Here is a 25,740-nt window from a genome sequence, read left to right on the forward strand (position 1 = left end):
AAGAAATAAGTGCTTTGCAGAGTCCAATTTTCTTGCTTGAAAGCTAATTCCTCAGAGTCAAGGGTGTAATTTTCACTTCATACTGAAAAACTAAAAATAAATAAAACTCCAAATCTATAACCAATTCCCATACCCCCTCATGAAAGTAATCACCCTCAGTCTCTTAAATTTCAAAGGAAAAAAACTGAAAATGCCACCAAAATCATTTTTAATTAGGCATTTAACAGTTACCACAGCAAGTTATAAGCTGGTCTTCAAAAGCAGCATTTTTAAAGAAAGGAGCATTTTAATTGGTATATTCTTGTTTAGCATATTATATCAGATAGTAAAGTTTTAGAATTTAGATGTCATATCAAAGTGTACCAGTCTAAGAACATGACTTCCCTGTCTTCTAACTAGCTAAACCATGGCACAAAACTGGATAGGTCTGTGTGTATCTCTGGTGGAAAAGGGAAACTTTTATATTAGTTGTGGCTTAATATCATGTTTAGGAGTCCGGAGCTGCCACTTTTTTCATATAAGCCCTGGAGAACCTCACTACTCGAAGTATGGTCCATGGACCAGTGGCATCGGCATCACCTGGGAGCTTGTCAGGTGAATAGAACAGTAGGTCCCACCTCATGCCTCCTGAATCAGAATTTTTCATTTTAGCAAGATCCTCGGGTGATTCTTATACACTTTAAAGTCTGAGAAGCACTGCTGGACAGAACACCCAATAAATCAGACCAACAAAATATGCTCCTCATTAGATATGTAGCATTTCTCTCAAAAGAATAAATTCTTTCAGTAGTGTTTGTAAAGTGTCTTAAAATATGAAGACATTATGTGTGTCTCAAGATTGGAATGCATGTGTTCAATCAAATTGATGTAAAGAAAAATTTACATATAGTGATTCTTACTTCTTAATTTATTTTCATAATAAAATGAGATATCTCCAGACTGAGAAAAGTAGCCCAGTATGTAACATTAGAATGAATAGTGAACTAAGGTGCTCACCAAACCCTGTATTTGGGGTGACAGTGATCTTAAAGGTTTTGAGCCCCTTTCCAACACCAGCCACTCAACAGACTATTCACAAGCACCTACCATGAGCCAAATACTTCACTGGTGAGGAGTGAAAAACAGTTTATGCACCAATAATGATAAAAACTTAAGTGTCTGGGATTAGAAAGTGCACCTAATTTTGTATGAAGATATCAGGAACGCTGAACAGCAGAAGGGACATTTGAACTGAATCTTGCTTGATAAGTAGGATTCCCCCAAGGGAGCCAGGAAGGAAGAACATATCAAGTAACTCTAAGGAATAACATAAAAATACAAAGGTAGGTTGCCATGTTAATAAATGTGTTCTTTACCCTCTTGTTAATGAGCCATTGGAGGATTTTATTCAGATAAGATAAGGCTTATATTTGAGAAAGATAATTCCGGCATTAAGTGGATATAGAGTGAGGCGAGGGCAGAGTAAGGGAGGTCAAAGAAGTTACAACAATGTGAGTGATAGAAGAGCTCGAACTAAGGCAGTGAATGTGGCAATAGTAATGGTGGGACTGAGTGATTCAGAGGGATGCTAGTGGTAGAATTGATAGGATTGGGGATGGAGTGAAAAGATGGGATAGGGAGAGAAAGATGAGAAAGACTTCGAAGAGTCTACCTAGGATAACTTCATGGCCACTGGTGCCAGTAAGGTGAAAATTTAAGCTATTTTCCTACTTTTTCCACTTGTCTACAATTGTTCCTTGTTTCCTACTCCCCTTCCAGGTGAAATCATTGTAGATACATTTGTAAGAAATAATACAAAGAGACCTGTGTACTCTTAACCCAGTGTACCCCACTGGTAACATCACATAAATTAAGTCTCTCTGAAAATGTTATGATCTGTGAGCAATTTTGAGTTAAAAACATCTACATATTTTCATACTTTTATGCTGGTTTTTAATTACTTCCCTGACTTCCCAACACCTTCCCTATCCAATATCTCTGTGTCCTCATGGTCTCCTGCTTGAGCAGATCTTGACCCTAGTGCGAAAAATCATATCACTGTTGGTCACTACATGCCTAGTCTCCCTCTCTTCTCTACAAGGCTAGGGCTGGCTGCTGCAGGCTGGTGCTCCCACAGAGTCACTCTTGGGCGAATGCTTAGAGGGTTCGTTTTATCATATTGTTAAACATGTGGCACTTCAGGACACTGATTTTAGTCAAGGCGGTCCCCAGATAACAATCTCTTAATGTCCTTGTTCCACATTTCTGAAAAATATGTTCCTATAGTAGTCCAGACTTTGGCATGTAGAGGCAGATACACAGTTAAAATTAACTTCAGAAATACAAGTATATTAGCTCATTTAACTGGGAAGTCCAGAGATAAATAAAGGTCCCTTCAGATATTCCTGGGACTTAAGTTATATGATCAGAGCACTCTTCCTCCCCCCTTTTGCTCATCTGTTGGCCTCATGCTCTTCATGGGGTGGTTTATACAACCATTGGCAGATCTAGAGTCTATCCTTACAGCTCAAAGTGATCCATGAGGAATTAGACTTGGTCTTCCACTGTTGATGCCGAACCCTACTGGGGAAGAGCTCTGCTTGGCCTGATTTACATCCTTTGTCAATGCCATGAGCATGTAGGATATGATATATGACTCAACCTGAGCTACTTATCTTCTTCTGGTCTGGGACTGAATTATCAAGTTGTCGACTTTGACAGATTCAAATGGAAAGGGAGAAATGACTCCTCCAAAGGAAGGGATAATGCTGGGCTGGGCCAAACAACTGGTGCTCATTTTAGTTCTGTTTGGATTGGGCATCTTCTCCTGTAGTAAGGAGAGAGGGAATAAATGTTACATGGTTCCAATAGAAGTCCCTTCTGGGAATTATGGTCAGTGCTGAGAGAAAAAGACAACGGTGACTGCAAGCAGAGAGAGGTTTATATGAGTGAAGTTGTATCTGAAAGAGTTCAGACCTGATAGCTTTAATTATCTTTGTGAAATAAAGAACAAAGTCACCTGCTAAAAAAGAGTGGGGAGCATGAAGAGCTAGTTGAAGGTTTTGAGAAATGAGAGATGTAGTTGATCAGGGATAATAATAAGAACTGCTAAGAGATGTTAGAGACCCAAATAAGACTGGAGACTATCAGACAGCATTCTCTGGAGAAACAGAACCAATAGGACAGATTTATAAGTATATTTATATACACAATAGGATGTATGTATAAGTATACATACCATTGTATGTATATACACATATGTATATACATACGCACATATGTATATAGAGAGATTTATTTCAAGGGATTTGCTTATGCAATTGTGAAGCTGGCAATTCCAAAATCTGTGGAGCAGGCCTGCAGGATGGAAACACTCAGACAGGAGCAGATGCCATAGTCTCGAGCCAGGATTTCTTCTTCAGGAAACCTCAGTTTTACTTTTAAGGCCTTTCTATTGATTGGATGAGGCCCAACAACATTATGGAGAATAACCTCCTTTACTAAAAGTCAACTGATAGTATTTATTAACCATATCTACAAAATACCTATGGCCACACCTAGGTTAATGTTTGATTGAATAACTGCGTACTGCAGCCCAGCCAAGTTGGCACATAAAACCATGTGTCACAGAGACTGTAATTCTATGGATCAATCTGCATGATACTTGATCAATTTTTTTCCTCTTCAGCTCAGTAGAGCTGAGTATCCAGCATAGAGAATCAGAGAAGGTGAACTATTAAACTGATTCAAGATTGCAGGTATTTTCCAGGTGGAGACAGTGGAGGCTGAAGAGTAGATGTTGGGGAAGCTGCTGTGAATGAATGGTTCAGTGACATTCCTCAGGGTCAAGGCTTAACTGAGAAGTTAGTTCCCCAACTGCAAAGTAGCGATGATAAGAGCCACATAGGTTAAAATAAATAATACATGAAAAATACTTATGTTGGGCACTGAACTAAGTACCATATTAATTTTAAATTGTTACTGTTGAGGTTTCATTCACTGTCAAGGAATTGACAGTTTCTGTAAAGTCAAAGAGTAGGTTTAGTGAAAGCATGAGAATGAGATAAGTGCTGTATAGTGGAGTTTATTTATTTATCCAGCAGTTATTTAATAAGCACTGTTTATGAGCCAGGTGCTGTTTTATGTGCTGGAGATACAGCAGTAAACAGAACAAACAAAATCTGCCCACCCTCATGTGGTTAACTCTCTGTTGCTGGGAAGAGACATCAGCTAATAAGCAAATGATTTGAACAAACAAAATAGCAACCAACCCAGTGGTAAAAGTGCTTTGAAGAAAAGTAAAATAGAGTTATGGAATAGAGAGCAATAGGACCAGGCAGGGCTCTGGTGGGGGAGAGGGAGAGCGACAGGTCATAGGGAAAGCCTTTCTGATAAAGTGAGATTTAAATAGGAACACGAAGGAATGAAGGGAGGGTGCTCCAGGGATAGAAAGTGGTACTTGTGAAGGAGACTGAGGCAGGAGACTGTCCCCATGGTGAGGAGGAGCATGGTGGGAGGTGTACTCAGGAGGAGGACATGCTTCTGCCACACCGATCCAGAAGCCCAGAGCAACCTCTGTTATGTAAAGGTGACAACCCTATGTGGTCAGAAAGACCTGCTGTGATCAGCTTGTACTCGGAATAATCCATTTCGTTTTTTTATTATTTCCTATTTTTACTCTTCTTTTTATAAAAATAAAAAGATTGCATCCCAAAACCTATTGGAATTATAAATAAATCCTTTTTTTTTTAATAGAAAGGTAAGTGACAAGGGGTCAGATCAAGTTGGGTGTGGTAGGTCAATATAAATTATCTGGAGTTCACTCTGAGTGACGTAGCAAGCCAATGGAGAGTTTTGAGCAGAGAGGTGACACAATCTGACTTTTCTTTTTAGGGATCTTTTGGAGGCTGTGTGAGGAATGAACAGGAAAACAAAGGTAAAAGAAGAATAGTTAGGAAGCTGTTAGCATAATCACGGCAAGAAGAATTTGTGATTTAAGAGCAATACTTGGCACTAATGGGGCCAAGAGATGACCACAGGGATGCATAACTAAAGAGCGTGTCAGCAAAGATCAAGGAGATCAAGGACCTTAGAACAGCATTTCTGGAAGGTTCTTCTACATTGACATGAAACTTGTTCAAGATGGAGCATGATGGATAGAGGTGACCCAGGTTCCAAAGTCCTTCAGGAGTGAGGGGGCATAACTAAGAAGCTGGCAGAGGACAGCTGCAGAGGCTATGAAGAGTAGGCTTAGCTGGATGTCAGGTAGGCTCTTACAGCTCCTGCTTCAGAGCCTTCGAACATACTATTCCTTTCCCTTTCTGATGACTACATGACTCACCGTCTTCCTTCCTCCTTCAGGTTTCTGTTTAAGTACATTGCAAGACTGTTAGTCAAAAGTAGAACATGTAAGAACCAGGAGAACAGTCTTGGCCGGTAGAACTCTGGGCCCATATCACCTGGAATGTGGGAGAATGAGCATACTCCACCTGAGAAGTCTAATGTGGAAGTAGTGTCCTCGGGGAGGAGGCACATCTGGGTTGAGGTCAGAAGGTGGAGGGACTATCCTGTGAAACGGGTGAGAATGCCAGAAAATATATTGACCATGGACCAAGAGTTTCAGCAGGCACGATGTCGGGATAATTGTGTCTGAGGGCAGTCGGCAGAGGAGGAGAGACCCAGATGAGGAGGAAGTAATGAGAGGACTGAAAGGAGCAGGTGCTGGAATGGGAGCTGAGGGTCCCAGGTAGTGGCATCAACTGAACTTAGAGATCTTGGCAGGACTGAGGCTGGAAGTGTGTGCAGCCCATCAGCTAAACTGGGCTCTGTGAAGGGCAAGCTCCGGGGCACCAAACAGAACATGGGCGTCTGAGGGGTGTGAGTGAGCAATGTCCAAGGTGGTGTGAGGAGTGACCAGGCGCTGAAAAGCACATGACCTACAGAGCTCTCAGGATGCATAACTGTTGAATGAGCTGTGACATGAAGGGCTTAGAAGCCTGAATCCAAACCAGGTGGAACTGGCAGAGAAGAACCTGGCTCAAAGAGGTCTTTATCCACAGGAGTCAAGTTCTTCACAGAATCACACTTCAGGGCCCTGACCTTTCATTTTCAATGCCAGCATCTTCGCCCTTGTATTTGTAGAGAAGTGGGTTCCCTTATATTGAAGGTGTCTAAGCAAAAAAGTGGACAGCTACTTGGGAGGTGGCAGTTCAAGCATTTTTGGGGGCGCCAAACTAGGTAACCTTTACTTTCCACTTGGCCTTGACCATCTGTGATTCTCCACCTGTCAAATGCTGCCTCAGTATTTACCTCCATAAGGATAGAGTGCAGGCGTGTCAAGGGGGGTAAATTCTTTATGGAATGCAAGGCTTGTAGGACTTTAAAAACTGTTTATAAATGTGGAAACTGTATTCAAAAAATTGTGATCAGCAACTTCCACAACCTCTGCATATGAAATGTCACTTAAATTCACATCAGAGGATCTGGGTTGGTTCTTTGTGTGCTTGTAATTAGCACAATGCTTATAATGCTATATTCAGTAACTGTTTTTTTAAAGCACATGTTTGGCAAAGCTGGTTATATATTAACCTTTAGCATGAGTAGGGAGACAGCACGACACCTACCTCTGTGGTTTCACGGTTAGCTGCAAGAGAGAGTGTCACAGGTTTGAGCAAGACAGACCAGAAGCTAGAGGTGGGGGACAGTACCGTGATCCTCTCTGCCCATGACATGAGCATCAGCTAAATTGGACTCTGTCCTTAGCACCATGGCTTTCTGTGGTGATGGAGTAACAAACACAGCAGCTAGAAGTCTTTTCCAAATGTCTGTGATGCAGGGTTATTCTAACCACAGCATTCAGGGGTGGTGGCTGTGCTTAGGGTTGGTTAAAGGAATGGAGAGGCACGGTCGTGGTAGGCTTGGCAGCAAAGTTCACTGTCCAGAAGGGGTGAGGGCTGGATACTTACAGTGTGGCGCTGCTTACATCTTTTACTCTGCACCTACTATTCTCCACATTTTGATGAGCACTTAGCACACCTTGCCTTTAATTTTCCCAATCATTCCCTTTTGCACTTTGAGGAAGGAAGGCAGTTGTGACAGAACCCCACATAGTGACTGTGTCTCAGAGGTCTGACTCACGTCGTGTAGGTTCAAAATTGACTTGCATAACGAGAAGTGAATGGGTTTAGTTGACTGACACACACTATCCTGACCATAAGGAATTGATGTGTAAAAACAGGGATGCAAAACAGTTATTTTGCAGTGAGAGGAAATCCTGTGAACCAGCTACGTCGTTCACTGATTAGGGCATTTTCTTCTAAGGCAAGCTTATATGAGAACACAGTTTAACATCATAAGATTTCTTAGGAGGATGAAGCAGTGTGGGCTGGAGGAGGGAAAGACTATTCCCGGCTGGGTCACAGATCTGTGAGAGTCTGGCCACAAGGCCGCCCTGCCTGCCGTGAGGCTGGATGCCACACCAAGGCAGACACCGCCAGTCCTCGCGGCGCCTCTGACCATCACCCACCTGGACCGATGCAAGCTCTCTTTAGATACTTTAGTAGTGGGCCTTCGATCATGCTGTAGTCTTACTTTGAGAGTAAGTTTCCTCTTTGAGGTGTCTTTGCACATCACTATATCCATCATTTTTGTTTTCTAGCTATAAAAGAAAAAGGAAGGCAGCACTGCATTTTCAACCCCACCTCCCACCTGAGAGGAGATATCGTTATCCATGTTACGGTCGTGTAAACCAGGTCGCGCTACTTGGGTTTTTGCCTAAACTCCCATTGCCATCTCATGTAGTATTCATTTAATTTGTTTATTGTCAGTTTCTCTCATTACAATGGTAGTTTCACCGGGTTAGGGTCTTTATTTTATTCACTACTGTATTTCCAGCATCTGGCACAGAACATGGCATAACGTAGGTGCAGGCAGCAGAATAAGTACACGTTGGGTGGATGAGTGACCAGACACTACACCCCAGGTCTGTCTGGGGCTAGAGACGCTGTCCTACACCCTGACCTTGCCTCGTCGAGGTGATGGAGGGGAGGGGGATTAGAGTATCTGAGCCAAAATGAAAATCGAGTGACCATGCAGGGCATGTTCTGGGGGACTTGTGTCCCTACCTCTTCTTAAAGAACCACCGTGGCCTGGTGGGGCCTGGAGCTGGCGACGCAGAGTGACCCAAAGACGTTGAACGCCTTTCTCTGGCATGATTGAAATAAACTTGATGCTTAAAGGGAAACAATTTGTCCTGCTTTTAATACCTTTATAGATGATTTCTGGAACCAGATGAATCATTTACAATTTCTACTTCATCATTTTTATTTCAAGTATTTTCATCTGTAGTGTCACTTCCAAAGGCGACACCACTTATCTAGTAGTCGTCTCCTGCATTTCAGGCATTAATATCTGGGAGGAAATAGTCTCCGAGTTGCCTTCTTGTAACCCTAAACCTATGATGTGATTATATGACTCCAATATAGTCTGATAATTTACTGGTTGTTAATAGCTCATTGATGGAATATATGTATGTATGCTGCATATTTTATTCTATGATTAACCCACCAAATTTTAACTCATGTCCCATATTGCATATCAGATGCACCTTTGATACAAATACATAAATTCTAAAAATTGCCCTGTGTTTATTGTATTGCAAAGCAAGATTATTTTTTTCTAAATCTTCCTAAGACCATTAAAATATCTTGTTCCACATCAAATGGAGCTACTTACTGCCAGAGAGTTTTGTACCTTCTTTAATAATTAAGAAAAGCAAGCAAGATTTATAGACAATGCAATTTTCATGATGCATTTTGAAAAATGTGTTCTTACAGCAGCTGTGTTTATATCGCATTTTCACTTTCTTAATGTGTTTAAATTGCTTGAAAAAACAAAAGGGAGGGAAGAGTGATCAGGGACCTTACCAACCTTTTATTAGGATAATTTTCAAACAAACAGAAAATCTAGGGAAATCATACAATGAGTACCCATGTGCTTGCCACCTATATTTTACCATTAACATTGTGCTGTATTTACTTTATCACTGTCAATCCATCTCTCCATCTTATTTTTGATGCATTTTGAAGTAAATTAAAGCAATCAGTATACGTTACCACTAAACCCTGCAGCATGTATATCATTAACTCAAGTTCAATATTTATTTGTTTTTTAAGATAAAATTTACATTCAGTTACATATACAAATTATAAATTTTCCATTCAATCGTGTTTTGATAAATGCATACATCTATGTAAAGTTAATTGCACAGAAGTAACAATGTTCTGCTTTTTCTCATGGATTAGGTTAGCCTTTTCTAGAACTTCATACAGTTCTAAAATCTTACAGTACATACTATTGAAAGTACATATAGTATTTACTATTTCACATAAGATTTTCACTCAGCATTTTTTTAAGATTCATCCTTTTTTTTTTTTTAGCATACATCAGTAATCAGTGCCCTTTTTTAGTGCTGAGTAGTATTCCTTTGTGTGGGTATACCACAATTTGTGTATCCATTCCCCTGCTGATGCTCACCTAGGCTGTTTCCAGTTTGGGAATATTATGAATAAAGTTGCTACGAACATTCTTGTGCCAGTCTTTTTGTAGCTATATGCTTTTTGCTTACTTTTGAAACCTTTGGAATATATAGCCTAGTACAGGGTCTACAAAATAGATACTTAATTAACATTTCTTGACCTGGCACAAAATTTGCATGACATATTAGGTTTTATGGTGTACCAGACACCCTCTTTCTTATCTGTTCTCATATCAGCTCCATAACTACCTGGTAAAGAGGCAAAGGCAGTCCATGCAATGGCAACTGAGAAGTTAAGGTACTTGCTCATTAATTGTCGGAATAAACTAGAACCTAGGATTCTTGACTCCTAGTCCAGTGTCTTCTGAAAGTCATCACAGGGCCAGATTGAAGGTGTTCCCATTTCACGTCCTACCCCTTCTTTCCCTGAGCATTTGCTCTGCACCATGCTTATGGCTTATAATTGTTTCTGTTTTCTACTTTGGCAAAACAGCAACTAATAACTATTATAATTTATGCTTCTGGTTACAGAATTAAGGGACTTTTTTCTTTTGTACATCACCTTGAAAACCCACTGCTAGGCCTTCACTGGGTGAGGGGGTACAGGTGGGGGCTGCGCAGGGGGCCTGTTGAAAAGTAACCTAAGCCATTCTGGCAGTTCTTGTCTGGCTGTCATTTACCTCCAATGAAAGAAGTCACCCGTGAGGACCTTAAGCTTTCTCTACCATCTCTCCACCAGCTGGTCCGTGACAATGAACACCAGCCTCAGACCTGATTCTACAAAGCATAGAAACATTTATTTTCAAACAGATTCAAAAACACTCAGACAGTCTGTTCTGTACCCTCCAGGAGTCCCCCATCTGTCGTTTCAGGGGCTAAATGAGCATTTCTCCTGGCACATTGGTCTGACAGTAGCTTCCTATTCAGGGCAGAGGGCTGGACGAAGTTCTAGACCTCAGTGCCCCTCTGAAAGTGTGGGGTTGTTGGACTAGCCAAGCCTGACTTTCTTTCACACAGACCTTGAGGTTTCAAGCCAATTCACACATCTCTCATAACCTTCCTTTCACCATTGAAAAATGATATTCATTTAGGCGAATCAATGCAGATTCAGATAGTGATGTTTGAAGCTTTTGTGGAAGCCACGTCTGAGAACAGGAACTCTAATTGGGACTGTTCAAAAGTAATGTCACTGTCTACAGATCCCTCCTTGGGTACTTCACCTTAACTAATGACTCTTGGGAGTGGCTCGACATGAATCCATACACACAAAGCTCACCAATGATGCTGACGTATTTCAATGTAAAACACAGGTTATGTTGGGGAGGCAGAACTGTCCCTACATCTCCCCTCCCTACAGTGTCCCTGTGATGCTGGCATTCCCATGGAATCTTGAGTTTTCAGTTTGAAGGAATCTCTTGCATTAGTATGATTTTCTGCCTCTACACTCCATGTGGTTAGAGCTCCAGCCCTGAAGCTAATCTCCCTCATCATCTCCCACCCTCATCGACAGCAAATCAGTGAGTAGGCAAGCCGACTGTGAATTAACCAGTGGCAGGATTTACTGAAATTCATTCCCGGGGGATTTTTAAATGCAAGTTGAATGTTTAAGTGCAGCACTGATTATGGTTCTTGGCTATCAGAAGTGACTTTCATTTGGATAGAGACTGCAGAAATTGAGCAGCAGCGGAATGCTTTCAAAAGACTCTTCAGGCCATTAAAGTGCCACTTGTTTTATAACTATTCCTGTTAATTAAGTTTATAGCCTCATTATTAGTTCCTGGCTCTACTATTGTTATTAATAATGTCGATATAAATTTATAGTGGTAGGCCATTCCTCTGGGATTTTTTTAAGTTGTATATTAAAATTAGAAATAATAAATATTTAAGTTTCCTTATCAATATACTAATAGTTTGGGGATTTTATCCCCAGCACTTTCTACATTTGAAAGATTGTGTAATGGTTTGAGAATTGAGCTTTTAATTGCGTTTCCTGACTAAAGTGTTATCTTTGTGGTTTGCAGCAGAAATTTCTATAACATCTAACCCTGTAGTTCAGTATTTCAATGTTTAACCCATTCAGTGTTAACATGGCTAATTCCAACAATTAAAATCATGTCTTTACAAGAGAAGAAAAAGAAAAAGCCTGGCATGGGATTTTGTATACAATGGGAACTCAGATGGTGTTGGACAAATACAGATAAGAACAAATCCATGTGTATACTGATGAGGAGCCCTCCCACCCCCAAACAGTATGATGTACTTTATTTTTTTATTTTTGATAAAGCTTAAATATTCTCTGTCTCTTGATCCAACTTGCCAGACAATCTTTGCTAAGTGGGTCCATGGGTCTTTTTTTTTTTTTTTCTTTTGCTCTTATATTAAGAAGAAAAAAATTATCCATATTCTCCAGGTTAGAGAAAGCAACTATTGGCAGTTTTATGTATATCCTTCTAGATTCTTTTTCAAGCATATATATCAAATATAATTCAGATCACACAGTTTTATGAATTTATATTATCCTTTTAACTTTATTATTGGACATCCAAGTTGTTTGTAATATATCGTGCACAGCAGCTCTTTAAATAAACATTTGAGGGTATCTCTAATTATCCCCTTAGATGCCTAGAAATGAGCTTTTTATGACCAAAGGCATGAACATTGTTAAGGCTCTTTGATACATATTGAAAAATTGATTTCCAGGAAATTTTATGAATTTCCAGTCCACCAGAAGGATTGCAGAATGGCTGGCTCACTGCAGCCATACCACTTAACATATTTAATAATCTAATAATAATGTTCACTTATTAACTTAGTTTTTGAATTCAGAAACTTGATGAACAAAATACACTAGAATATCAAATAATGACCTATTTCTTTTCAAAGCTTGATTTTGCTTTTTTGGAAGAAAAAACTTTCCTCTTCCAACTCGGGTCCAATGGTTGGCATCCTGCAAATTAACTAACAATAGACAGATTAGCAGGAGATAAGACAAAGCTTACAAGTGCACGTGGGAGCTGCTCGGGATTGAGTAATTCACCGAATAGCTGGAAATAGAGGTTTATGTACCAATTTAGCAAAAGGCTTGGGAGTGAGAGTGGAGCAGGTTAGGGCTTCTGTGGGAATATATAGAGGTTCTGTTGGGCTTTTGGATGCTAATGGCGAGACAAATTTGCAGGAAACTCTCCTGGAGGGAGGTTAAAGGCAGATATATTTTCTGGAGTCTCTCCTTAGATAAGGGAAGTTCACATAAGATTTCTTTCTGTATATTTTGTAGCTCAAATGTTTTCACTTTAAAATAATCTTTATACCAACACTAGGGGTCTGCGTGGGTCCCCAGACTTTCTATTTTTTTTTTAGTAACAAATAACTGTACTCGTGATAAAACATTTTCTATTATGCACTACACTGAGAAATAGTAATAATAGTATTTTCTAATAGGTAAAAATTGCCAGCGAGGGATAATATAGAAGGAGAAACGGAGAAAAGAAAGTCCCAAGGATAATTTTTATCACAGATATGAATATATTTGCTTCAAACTGACAACTCCTTTTAGAAGAAAGTAGGCAGAAATTGGGGGGAGGGAATATAGTTGTTGAGTTTCTAAGAATTTTTAACATACTCCTCAATATAGTAATACTTGGCATTTATTTATTTAAGGCGCAGTCATGGAATACGTTTAAAACTTCTGAGTTACACTATTTGAGATAAATTGTCATAAATATCAGAGATGACAAATTAGATTAATTTTTCCTTGTTTTAATATACACCTAGGAAATAATTCATTCTGCAGATATTGTTCAAGCCAGCCTCAGCTCCTTGAATCTTGACTTTTTTAGCCACTCTTGATTTGAACATCTCCTGGAAGCTTTGTGGAGAAGCAGTGTGAGAGACATAATTGAAAGGCATGACAAGTGAGAAAATGGGCTGCATACCTCAAAGCAAAGGCTCATTATACATGACAATGTGATTCATTTTGACTTTCCATTGCATACTTGCCTTTATATATTTATTGCCTTCCAACTCTTCCCAGATCCTTTTGCAAGTCCTAAAGGCATAAATCACTTTAGTTGGGGAATATTTCCATTTCAACCAGGTAAACTCCTTCCCCTTCATATAGATTTAATATGAAAGCTAAATGCATTGTTTGCGGTGAACCCCCTTGTTTGCTTTTATTTGGGGAGGGGTTATTTAAACATCTCCTCTAGAAAAAGCACCTTTTTTTTTTCTTTACCTTCATAACCCCGGTTAGTATCTGGTGTCACTGATTCAGCTATTCAGTCTGGAACAAAGCGGCTTTTAAGTTTCTAGAGCTATGAGGAAGCTATAAAGGAAATGCACCACACTCTGTGGGGGAAATGGCAGCCTGGGAGCTCCGGGACGAGAAGTGCTGGCCTCCAAACGTTGGCTAGAGTTGGACTTAGACTCTCATTCCTAAATATTTTTGTTGGCCTGAATCAGTGACTCTAATTACATAGAGAAGATGGAAACAGCACATGTATTCAGCAAGTTGGAAAAATCCCCACTGTCCAGGAAAAGCTAAACATATGGAGTCAACCTGAGACTCCTAAGACCCCATTTATTCCCTGAGAAGTATTGATGACTTAATATTTATAGGCCAGGGAACCAACAGAGCTAGAACACCGGTCAAAGAGGGTCATCAAATAAGGCCTCCGGGGAATTTCCAGGGCCACCCTGCTTTTGTTTATTATTTGTCTAGCTTTATTTATTTATTTATTTTTCAATTTTGGAGATTTTTCTGTTTCAGACGTTCTTTCCTCAAGTCTCAACCCTGCCTACCTCCTTCTAAGCAAACAACTCACACTTATGGCTTTCTGAGAAAGCTGTTACCAGGTGGACATAGCTCCCACTGCTTTATGGTCCAGTCTCTTCCACAGCCTGAGCTCCCCACCTGTCCCTGTCTCTGAGGGAGAAGAGGGCTGGCCCTGTGTGTGGTCCCGTAGTGTCATTTATTGAGGCTCCAAAGGGAAGTTACTCCCAAAACAATTGCTCCACTGGCTCCTTCTTTCACACCAGGGAGCCAATTAGAGTCACAGAGTAACTGACAGTGGGGGTGGCGGGGGTGAGGGGGGGGTGGAAATGAAGGGACAGCTAGAACAAGGCCTAGAGCAAGCTGCCCGCATCCCTACACCCCACACTCACACTCCTCCTTCTGTGTCCAACCCCGTGTTGGAACCAAGGTGAGGCCGTGAGTGCTATTAGCCTCAGGTGTAGGCAATAAGGGGCGCATTGCCTGTGGGAAATTCTAAATCAATGATAAAACTGACTAAAAGTCAATCCGTATTTATCACCACCTTCCAGCAATTCTAAATGATGTCAGGGATATAATACTCCTCCCCCAGAACATTGTTTTATCAGACTAAGTTCTAAACAATTGCTGCAAAGATTGTTCAGTCTTCAGAATAATAGTAAAGTTGCACATTATGACTTATCCTTTAAAAAATGTCGTACTCTACTTAGAAGTTAATTTGTAGAACTCCCAGCTATACCTGTGGACTCCCTACACACAGACTCAGCTACACACAATCAAGTGTGTGATGGTTAATTGTATGTGTCAACTTGACTAGCCATGGGGTGCCCAGATTAAACACTATTTCTGGGAATGTGTGTGTGAGGGTGTTTCTAGATGAGTTTAGTACTCGAATCGGTGGACTCAGTTAAGTAGGTAACCCTCTCCAACGAGGGTGGGCATCATCCAGTCCATCCAGGGCCTGAACAGAACCAAGGCACAGGGAGGAGGAATTTGCCCCCTTCTCTGCCTCAAATGCTTGAACTGTGACATCGCATCTCATCTTCTGCTGCCCTGGGACCAGGATTTCTACTGTCCACTCCCCTGGTTCTTAGGCATTTGGACTCAGCCTATGTCATACCACTGGCTTTCCGGGGTCTCCAGCTTGCAACAGCTCATGAGACTTCTCAGCCTCCATAATTACAATCAGTCAATCATCAAAAATCTCCTTTTGGTTCTGCTTTTCTGGAAAATCCTGGCTAATACGAAGTTTAAGTTCATAAGGTATTGTTTGAGTTCGTTTCCAGCACAGTTTCTACCCTTAAGCCCTGTGACCTTGGATATTCCTGTGTTTGAAGAGTAGATTCAAGACAATAACCCAAGAATTGTAAGGATAAAGAAGCAAGGCTTGCCTTACTGCAGTTCTGTGTGCAAATCTGTCTCTGAACCTTGTAGAGTTTATTCCTTTCAAAGCACTTCTTTTCTTGTGCCTATAAAAGGAATATTTTCATGTAATTAAAAATTATTAATCCAAACTGAAAAATAAAAAAATTTGAAATGTATTCATCTATTACTTCCCCTCTTTTTTAATTGTAATAATTACTGCCTAAATATACACATAAATTTTAGCAAAGACATTTTTTGTGTGTGTTTATATTTCTTTTCTGGCTTTTATAATTACTGTTTTACTGTAAGATCATTTCTGAACATAATTTTGTTGTATAGAGGAAAGAGGTCTTCAATGCCCACTCCGGGTGTAGCCCCGCTCCTGTCCCCACCACCCCATGCTGTTCCGGTTCCTTCTTTCCCATTTCCATGCCTCCGTAGATGCCTAGAAAAACTTTACTTATTTGAAGACTCGCCCTGATTATTCTACCTCAGTTTTTTCTTGTTTGACTTCCGCTGGCATGTTTGTTTCCTACAAGATATGACATGTGGTCATTTGCTCGTTTAGAGTTCTTTCTCAGACTTTTTTTCTGAAATGGAGTGCAAGCTCGGCCGAAAGCCTGGATTACGCCTCATGTTTCCTCTTTCGTACCCCACTCAGCACAACTAATGGAAGTATCTGATTGGTTGAGAGAGATTCTCTGTAGTGCCAGCGCAAATCCTTCCACAGCAGTTCCTCTACCCTTAAAAACGCCACTGCACTCTCATAACTTTATATGATCATTTTCTCAGTTTTTCCTGAAACTTTGATCTGGGTGACCAAATGCAGCTTTTAACTTATCTTCAAGGAACCAGAGCTTGCTTCAGACATTCATTCTAAAGTCACTTAAAGGGAAAGAGAAGAAATCAGTAGCAGCAATGAACTTCTGGTTTTACCCCCGAAATAAGAACTTTTACAACACTGAAGAGGAGCTCACTGAAGAGATACTGTCAGACTCTCTACGCTGTCAGTGAAAGTCATCTTTACTTGTATTTACTGTCTTAGACTAGCAGTTCTCAAAGTATTATCTAGGGACCCACTGCAGCCCCAGAGATGTTTTTAGGGGTCCCATGCGGTCAAATGGTTGTCATAACACTACCCAGACATTATTTGCCTTTTTGACTCCCCTCTCACAAGTGCATAGTGAAGTTTTTTTAGGTGCCACATGACATATAACATAATACATTAAGTGTGAAAGCAAATATAAGACTCCAGCTATGATTCATTAAGGCAGATAGTAAAGAGATTTGCAAAGAATGTAAAACACTGTCAGTCTTCTCACTAAATATTTTGGGAAAACATACTTATTAGTCATAAAAATATTCTATTTATGTTACTGTGTAATGGGTTTAATGTTAAATAAATTAATGTGTTTTTAATTCCTTGGTTTTAATTTTTTTTCTTACTGAGGTATAACTGACAAATAACATATTTGTTTCGGGTATACAATATAATGATTCAATATCTGCATATATTGTGAAATGATCACCACAATAAGTGTAGTTAACATCCATCCCATTCGTAGTTACAATTTTTTTTCTTGTGATAAGGACTTTTAAGATCTACTCTCTTAGCAGCTTTCAAATATGCCTTATAGTATAGGTAACTGTAGTGGCCAGGCTGTGCATTACACACCCATGACTTACAGCAGGTCCTCAAATAACATTATTTCATTCTACTCGGTTTCGTCATAATGCTGATAAGGAAAATAATTGATTCCTGGTGGGGGCCGCTGTCTGTGTAGAGGTTGCATATTCTCCCCATGTCTGGGTGGGTTTCCTCCCATATCCTAAAGATGTGCACATGAGGTGAGCTGACGTGTCTCCATTGTCCCAGTCTGTGTGAGTGTGGCTCTGGGTGTGAGTGCACCCTGTGACACAATAGCAGGTCCCAGCCTGTACCCTGAGCCGCAGGAGATGCTCCAGCCGCCCAAGACTCTGAATTGGGGATACGTGGCTTGGAAAATGATTCTCTTACCTGTTTCTTTTTTTCATCTTTTTAAAATATATATCTAGTTCATGTTAAATTCAATGTTTAATATTAGAAGCTTTTTGAGTGTTTATTTAGTAGTTTGGTGGTGTTTGTGACCAGAAAGATGCAGTGGAATATAAACACTTGTTTATATCAATTAGCCTATGGGAAAACTGATTTCATTATACATTGTTTTCACTCAAATTTGCAGTTTCCAAGAACCTATTTAAGGTGTTAAGTGAGGACTTTACTGTGTTTATTTTATAAGTTCATACTTGAAGTTTGTACCCCCTAGTTTTAATTTTGAACACAGCAAAGAGACAAAGATGTAACTCATGTGCATAAAAGGTCATTGGGGCCCTCAGTCAGAGTGTAAAGACCAAAAGTTTGAAAACTACTGTCTTAGATCAAGGCAGATATTTTAAGAAAGATATTTTAAAAGTTCTATCTTTGGTTGCTTAGCTCCAAATAAAATCAATTGGTTGCAACTGAATCTAGCAGAAGGATTAATTAGCTCTTAAATTAATTCTTTGGCCTTTCTACTCAAAGGCTGGTGTTTGGACCATTGGTATCTGTTAGAAATGCAGACTCTCAGGCCATGCCCTAGACCTACTAAGTCAGTAGCTGCATTTTAACTAGATCTCTGAGTGATTTTAAGGCACATTTCAAGTACTAGAGCCCTCTTCAACTGTGTCTCCCTGAATGTGCTGGGTGGGATTTTTTCTCAACTCTCCTGGTCATATTGATCAACTCTCTTTTCTTTTCTCTCCTAGTCAGGATTTCAGCTGTAGCTCAGCAATTTTATCCTGATAAAACTTTACCTCCTAAGGAAATCTGATGAAGGGCTACCCTGTCTCTGACATCTATATTAACTCTGAAATGTGAACAGAATGAAGGATCAGATTGCAATTGTATTTTTTTATGGCCTTTTGGATTTATTGAGTAGAAAGTTAGGTGGTCTTGACACATTGTCAAGTGAGGAGAAAGGGGTAAGCAACGGTCAAAAAATGCCTATATTTCCTTTTATTTCATGATCTTTGCAAGCTCTCCTACAAATTCTCCTTGCGCATATTCTCTGAGAATCTCTCCACCTTGAATTCACAAAGAAGTGGTCTTTGCTTTTACATGTGAATCAAGTAATCGAGAAATCCCAAGCAATATGAAAACATTGGCAAGATTCTCTAAAAACAGTTCGTCTGGTATTACTATGATAAAAGAAATTTCCAGGATCTGAGAAAGAGGACAAAAATATTCTGACTCTCAAAATGAAACTGTCTCCTGTAATCCTAGTAAAGTAATAGTCATTGATATATGCCAGTGAGTTTTGACCTTGGATACACATTAGAATCACCTACTAGCTTTGAAACAAAATACCTATGTCTGGGTGATTGAATCGGAATCCGGTAGGGGTCAGGCATCTCTGCTGTATTTTGTAAAGTTTTAGTAAGGTGATTCTGATGCATAATGAGGATTAAGAACTCATAACACAGACACATATGTAAGTAGATACCGAACAAAGATTATACTTTTTAAGTATATGGATTCAATCATTTATTAATTCAGCCTTTATCCAGAGCTAGGGCCCATCCACAGATCTAAATTGAAGTCCTGGTTAACACATAAGTATTTTAGGACCTCATAGGCTGATTATGAGCCCCAATGAGAAAATCGTTAAAGGTGGGGAGAATTTTGCTCAATTCCTCAATTATAGTTTACTCACTGAATGAGCAGAGTCACCAGAATGAACACTTCAAACTTAACTAGAAGGACTGTGTCAGACTAGTTTTATCCCTACAGGATGGATTTACCTGTGCTTCTTTGGTCCAGTGATCGCTGTTCATGGACCAGAAATCCCTGGAGGGCTAAGGAAGTGTTGCAACTAATGCAAATACACACAAACGTCAAGCATTATCTATAAACTAAATATGCAATATGATTCACTTACACATATGTCAGCCATTCTTTTTCAAATGCATGGGCATGACTGACAGACAAGATAAAAAAATATTTTAAAGTATTATGGAACACATGATTTCTTTTATCAGAAATATTTAATGAGTATCAACTGTGTACTGAGTCCCTAGAATACACTATTGAACAAGAAAGCCCCAAGCCACAGACATACACAGATTAACAGATGATTACCGTCTAGTGAGTTTAGTGCCAATCCCATTATATCTATCTGTGGCATAAATTTAGGTGTCTGTAATTCTAGTAAAACTGCCTTTAAAGCCAGCATGTCTGCTTCCTCCTCGCTGTTAGCCTGTACAAATCTGCTCAAGTGTTAAGTAGCAATCCCAGGAGAAAAGTACTGTCATTTATAATTGTCTCAAAATTGCCTTTAGATATAGTAAACAGTGTCTTATAATCGATGAATGTGATGGTTTTAGCCAAATGCATTCCTCAGTCTACAGTTACTCAAAGTAAAGAAATAATCATGATGAGGGGAGGGGTTGATGCTCAAAATGCATTGGCATGAAAATAGGACTGATGCAGTCCTGTTCATTTTATAGAGGAGGACTCTGAGGCTGAGAGAGAGATAATAGAGAGAGAGAGAATAGACTGTGTCGTAGATCCACAGTCTATTAACTCTCGGTCCTGAGTTTTTTCACAGTAATGAGCTGACTTTAGCACACCAGGGTGACTTCCAAATATCTTGTACTAGCTGTTGGTACTGTCCCCACAAACTGCTCACGTGGTAGAGATGGTCAGTTTTGTTATTGTTCTCTTATTATTCCTTCTCCGTGAGATTATTACACATGCCTGCACACAGGTAACTCAGTACCTCCGTGGGTGGGAGGGAGCACGTTTCTCTATCCAAGATGACAGGCTGGGTCATATGACTTTTTTGGACAATATGGGTCATATGACCTTTTTGGTGACACTTGCTTTGGCTAGTGGAATACAAGCCATTTCAAGTACTAGTCCAAGTGGTGACTATTCTGTCAGCCTGAGACTTAAGAGACAATATTAGAAAGTTGAGCACTAACCAACCCATGATGGATGTGTAGTGTAACTAAGAAATAAACCTTATTGTTTGAAACCACTAAGACTTGTGGGATATTTGTTATCACAGCATTACCTAGTTTATGTTTACTGATACAGGTCTGCATGGTGTTACATTTTAAAGAACCTCTGCTCTCTAACATCCCAGTGGACCACACGTGGCATTCTATTTTATTGACTTCTTTATAATGTTTGGATTGTTGATCATAATGTTAGAATTTACTGAGATGATGTTTTGATTGTGGTATCAGTGTGCACACGCACGCGTGTGTAGTGGCGGTCTATTGTACCAACAAAACTGCAAATATTTTACAAATAGATCAGTCAACTTTTTAAACTCTTGAATATTTTTGAAAGTATGAAATCATCTGAAATAATTTTAAATTAAATTTGTGGTGCTCAAAATCTGTTAGCATTTTGCTTCACAAGGCCAAATCAGAGACTGAAAAAGTATAAATCAAAGACTGCCACATTAGCCATATTTTCCCTGGTGTGTAAAGATTAATTATTGGAATCTCACTTGGTGATGAAAATATGAATTCATTCAAGTCATCACATTATATAACCAGAAGCAGCCTTTCTTCAACTCTGTCAGGTCTAAGCCTTTTGTGTGATGATCTGCATAGACCTGTGGCTTTTTTTTTTTTTTTTAAATCCCCTTTTCCACATAGAGCCCTACCAGCTTCTTGGCAGTGCGTGTGTGAAAGCTGTCCTTTCCACAGTTCCTGTCCCTACCTCAGGTCTCGTTAATGTTTATCTGTGGAATGTGTTGATTGGCAGCCTTAAACTATGGTCCAGTTTCAGCCTGCCAGAAACCCTTCTGTACCAACTCTGTGTTCTCCATCGTTATTTCTGGAACATTCCCAATTCACAAGGGACTCTGCTTTTCTTCTTTATGACCAAGAGAGAACAAATCACAGAGAAAAGTTTCAATGTCTCTGTGTCTCAAACCACAGCTCCTGGATGGAGCCACAGAACAGAAGGCAGAATCCCTTTGTTGCCCAGGAAACATCCAGTCCCTGGGCAGCTCTCATGTCCAGTGGGTCTGGGCTCCTTGGTGCCGTGACTGTGCTAATGCTTCCCAGACATTCCTTCCAGCATCATCTCAATTAGTCTTGGAGTTTTTCCTTATAGTGAAAGGTTACAGTCCAGTATTTTAATCATATTACCTTGAGTGAGGTATGGTGACGCCAGATGCAGATCAAGAGAGAGAAAATGGAGACTTTTACAGTCTCGTTACTGTTCCCTGGGGAGGACACAGCACACGGTGCAGGACCACTCAGGGTTAGTCATCAGGCAGAGGGAGGGGGAGGAAACAGAGTAAGCCCATTTATTGTGGTTTCCACAGGCAGAAAAGGGTGAGGTGAAGCAGGCTTGAGACTGACTAATCTGAGCCATTTCAGCAGACTCTGGGGCAAAGGGTCTCTTCCTTAATGTCTCATACTTGGCCCCAGGGTGATTAGGGTGGGTGCACAGTGGCCTGGAGTGTGAGAGCAGAGTAAAGGAAGTGGCTGAGAGTGTGGACTTTATTGACTGCTCATGAGGGAGGACTGACCAGCCTTTAGCCAGGGCCTCAGCCTGGGTTTAGACAGCACTAAAAAACTATCGTACGACCAGCACAGACACCAAAGTGCTGGGGCCCTTGTACCTGTCACAATCATTACATGAACTGAAGTCTCGTTATGTCTAGTAAGAATGAAGTTAGCGTGGTATTAGACTGAAGTCATATTCATTTAGACGGAGATTCTGAATTTGTTTCCTCATTGGTTCCCTAAGAGGGACTGAGACATGTGGAAACCTCAGGCAGGTGAAGAATGGGGCACTAACATGCTTTATTCAGTCGGTATTTTTAAGTGAGAGTTTCAAAGAAGCTGATTTTCTATTACTAAAAATTACATACTTTCTTTATGTTCAAAATAAGTATTTATCACATATACTATGTAAAAGAGCGTTCACTTATTCAGAAAACTTTTATTTTCACATTTTTTAAACCACTCCTTACTAAATATAATTAGTTGCTCACTAGGGATAGAACCAAATAATAACGTGTAAGGAAAGTCTTGTTTTAATGTGAATATTTTTTTTCCTGACTTTTATGTCAGTAAAATTCTCCCCCTGTTGCATAGCTTTCTTTTGCAATTTTTTTGTGATTTTTGGAAATATACATCTTTTGACACATATTAAATGTTTTAAAATTTAACTAGTAAACCACTCGTGCCTCATAAACAGTATTATCCTGCATTTTATTCTGTTTTAGAATTTCATATGAACATAACTAATAACTACAGCAGTTGTCAGCTTACTGGTCTTTGGATTGGGGCAAGACCTGTGTCAATACTCTGTAACATATATGTGCACCCCAAAAACATGTCATAGAGATAGGTTGACAGCAGCAAGAGGAATGCCTTTTAAAATTTTTATATGGAGTCTATGGCATACTACCCTGAACAAGCCTGATCCCATCTGATATTGGAAGCTAAGCAGGGTTGTGCCTGGTTAGTACTTGGATGGGAGACCACCTAGGAAGACCAGGTGCTATAGGCATAAAAACTAAAATAAATAAATAAATAAGATAAGATAAACTTTTCATACAAAGATGCTTCCTACTTCAGTGAGAGTTTTACCAACGGTGTCAGAAGTTGCTGTGGAAACCAGAATCAGCTGGCACTATATTTTTGATGGGTTCTGATGATGTTATATTATTATCCCTCATAGATTATCACCCAATTATTGGACTGACAATATATATTGAGAAGAAGTAGTTTTTGAGTTATGTTCTATAGAACCCAAAGAGTCTTTGAAACAACTTTAGAGGTTCCCCTAAGCATTTTGACCACATTAAAGCAGGCTCAATAATAAGACAATAGCTGGGGAACCCTGAGGGTTGGCCGCCCCGGAGGAGAGAGGAGAGGGGTCAAGCTGTCTTTACAACAGCTCTGGTCCAAGAAGGGCAGCCCACCCACGGCCAGCCCACAAGCCTTCCTCCCAATAGTCACCCAGCCACAGAGCACTAGAGTTGCATAAAGTATTTGGGAAAAAAGAGTTCCACTTAAAAGGTTTAAAAACCACTGTTATGGTGTCATTTATGAGAAAAGAAACTAAGAATAAGAACAATACCAAATTTGAACCACTAATTCCTTAAGACCTGGAACATCCTGTGCTCTTATACAGTTATAATTGAATCCAAATACACTGGAACCACGCTATAATTCAATTCTAGGCAAAGAACAGAGTTGTATACACAGCAGGTTCATTTCAGAGGGCTCTCCAGGGATTTGGTTGCAGAAAAATCTAAAGGACTTCTTTGTGTTCTCTCACTCATAAAGCTGCCCTATAGTCCAGATTTTAGAGACAGCATTGCAGCAAGGATCTCTCTCTCTAAGACATGCCACAGGGAATAACACTTTTTCTTCACAGGGCTCATTTGAATTGTGTTCTTTATACAGTGTGTCCACGTGTTATATTTGGCCAGATTCAACAGCCTGGTTTTCAAATCAGGGTTCTAGTTCAGCTCATTTATTTGTTGTTGCTGTTGTTAGTGCCCTAGATTTAATGCCTTTAGAAGGAGCATGCTGCATATACTGCACAACTCTGGGAGGTACCATTTGTATCATTATCACGTGATATTCTAAGGAACTGTGCCCATGCACAGTGTGGTGGCTTTGGGTAGGACCCTCTCCAGCTCCTAAAGTATGCAAGTCTGGGTTGCACCTGAGTTTGAGATCTTCGCTATTTGATTGCATTGTTTTTAATAGTTAATACAGCCCTTGACTTTGAACCAGAAAACATAGATTGGGTCTTCACAATTCCTGAATTAAATTAATAATCAAGTCAGTTAGACATGTAGAGCCTTGGTTTTTATTCAGTTGTCAAATGAGATGAATATCTATTTCACAGGGGTGGAGATCATGAAGATCATTTATACCTTGCTTTGTTCCAAAGAGGATTTATTTTATTTTAATTTTTTTCCCCCTCTTTAATCCCCGCCCCCCAATTTCCACCCCTGACCTATGGATGTTGCCACTTTCCCTTAAGAACTGGATCTCCGAAGGCGGGGCGTCTCCTCCCACATGCTCCCACACGTCTCCTCCAACACATATCCGGGGCCTGGAGCACCCGGGGTATGGTCCGTGGCTCCACCTGGGGTGCGAACCCAGGACTTTCTGTGTGTAAAGCAGATGTGCTAACCACTACACTATCCCCAAAGAGGATTTGAAGTGGACCTATAGGTCTGTATGAAATGAAGCAAGATGATATAAGTTAAAGGTCAGTGAGGAAGAAAAAGAAGGGAAAGATATAAAATGGGGCCCAGAAGTTGCACCTCTGTCCAGATCTGTATGGTGGCTGGGAATGGGACACGAATTTGAAACTGTGCTTTCTGGAAGCCAAGGAGAAAATGAAAGCTGGATCAGTTTCTTTGCTCACAGTGTCCACAAGATCAACAGCAAACCAGGAACTTAAAGGAAATATTTCTCTTCCAAAATACCTTAACTGCTGTAAGAGCCTGTGTAGAGAGGACAGTGCATAAGTCAACCAACAATATCTGCTACAAAGAAAGACTGCAAATAAGCAGCCCACAGATGTCAGCATTTGTGATGGTTTGGTTTGGTTTTGTCTAAAAATATTGATTTAATATTTTCAAAAATCAGTGGATTTCACAATAAATGATTTTAAAATTTTCTTTTAAAAACCATATGATCAAAAAACATTGGAACTGCAAGTCCAAGTTAGTTAGCACTGGGCAACAGCTGTTGTTGTTTTTTAACGCAGCCTGTGATTTCAGGTTTGCCACAGTCCCTACCATTCACTACCATTTACTTTCTACATTATATTACCTGCTTGGTAACTTAGGCACCTGATTTAGTGACTCTTACTCTATTCTATTACATCCTTGTTGTAGGCTCAGCCATGTGTTTTATCCCTGAAAGGACTGATTGAGCCAATGTATGGAAAATGCTGGCACACTGTATATCACCGTACTGCAATAGACGTAGAGATTGTTGTCATTGTTAGTACTCTGAAATCAGGTGGCCGAGGGTCAAAAAAAATTGTTTAATGAATAAGAGTTTCAAATGG

At 40.0% G+C, this 25,740-nt stretch overlaps 1 protein-coding gene and 1 pseudogene across 10 annotated transcripts in view; both read left to right on the forward strand.

Moving 5' to 3' along the window:
- Nucleotides 1-25,740, forward strand: part of RGS6 (regulator of G protein signaling 6) — a 450,793-nt gene that overhangs the window by 224,652 nt on the left and 200,401 nt on the right. The gene's annotated exons all lie outside the window — the stretch shown is intronic.
- LOC118601455 lies at nucleotides 23,091-23,208 on the forward strand (annotated as a pseudogene).

This window comes from Rousettus aegyptiacus, unplaced genomic scaffold, assembly GCF_014176215.1.
Source record: "Rousettus aegyptiacus isolate mRouAeg1 unplaced genomic scaffold, mRouAeg1.p scaffold_m13_p_3, whole genome shotgun sequence".
NCBI lineage: Eukaryota > Metazoa > Chordata > Mammalia > Chiroptera > Pteropodidae > Rousettus > Rousettus aegyptiacus.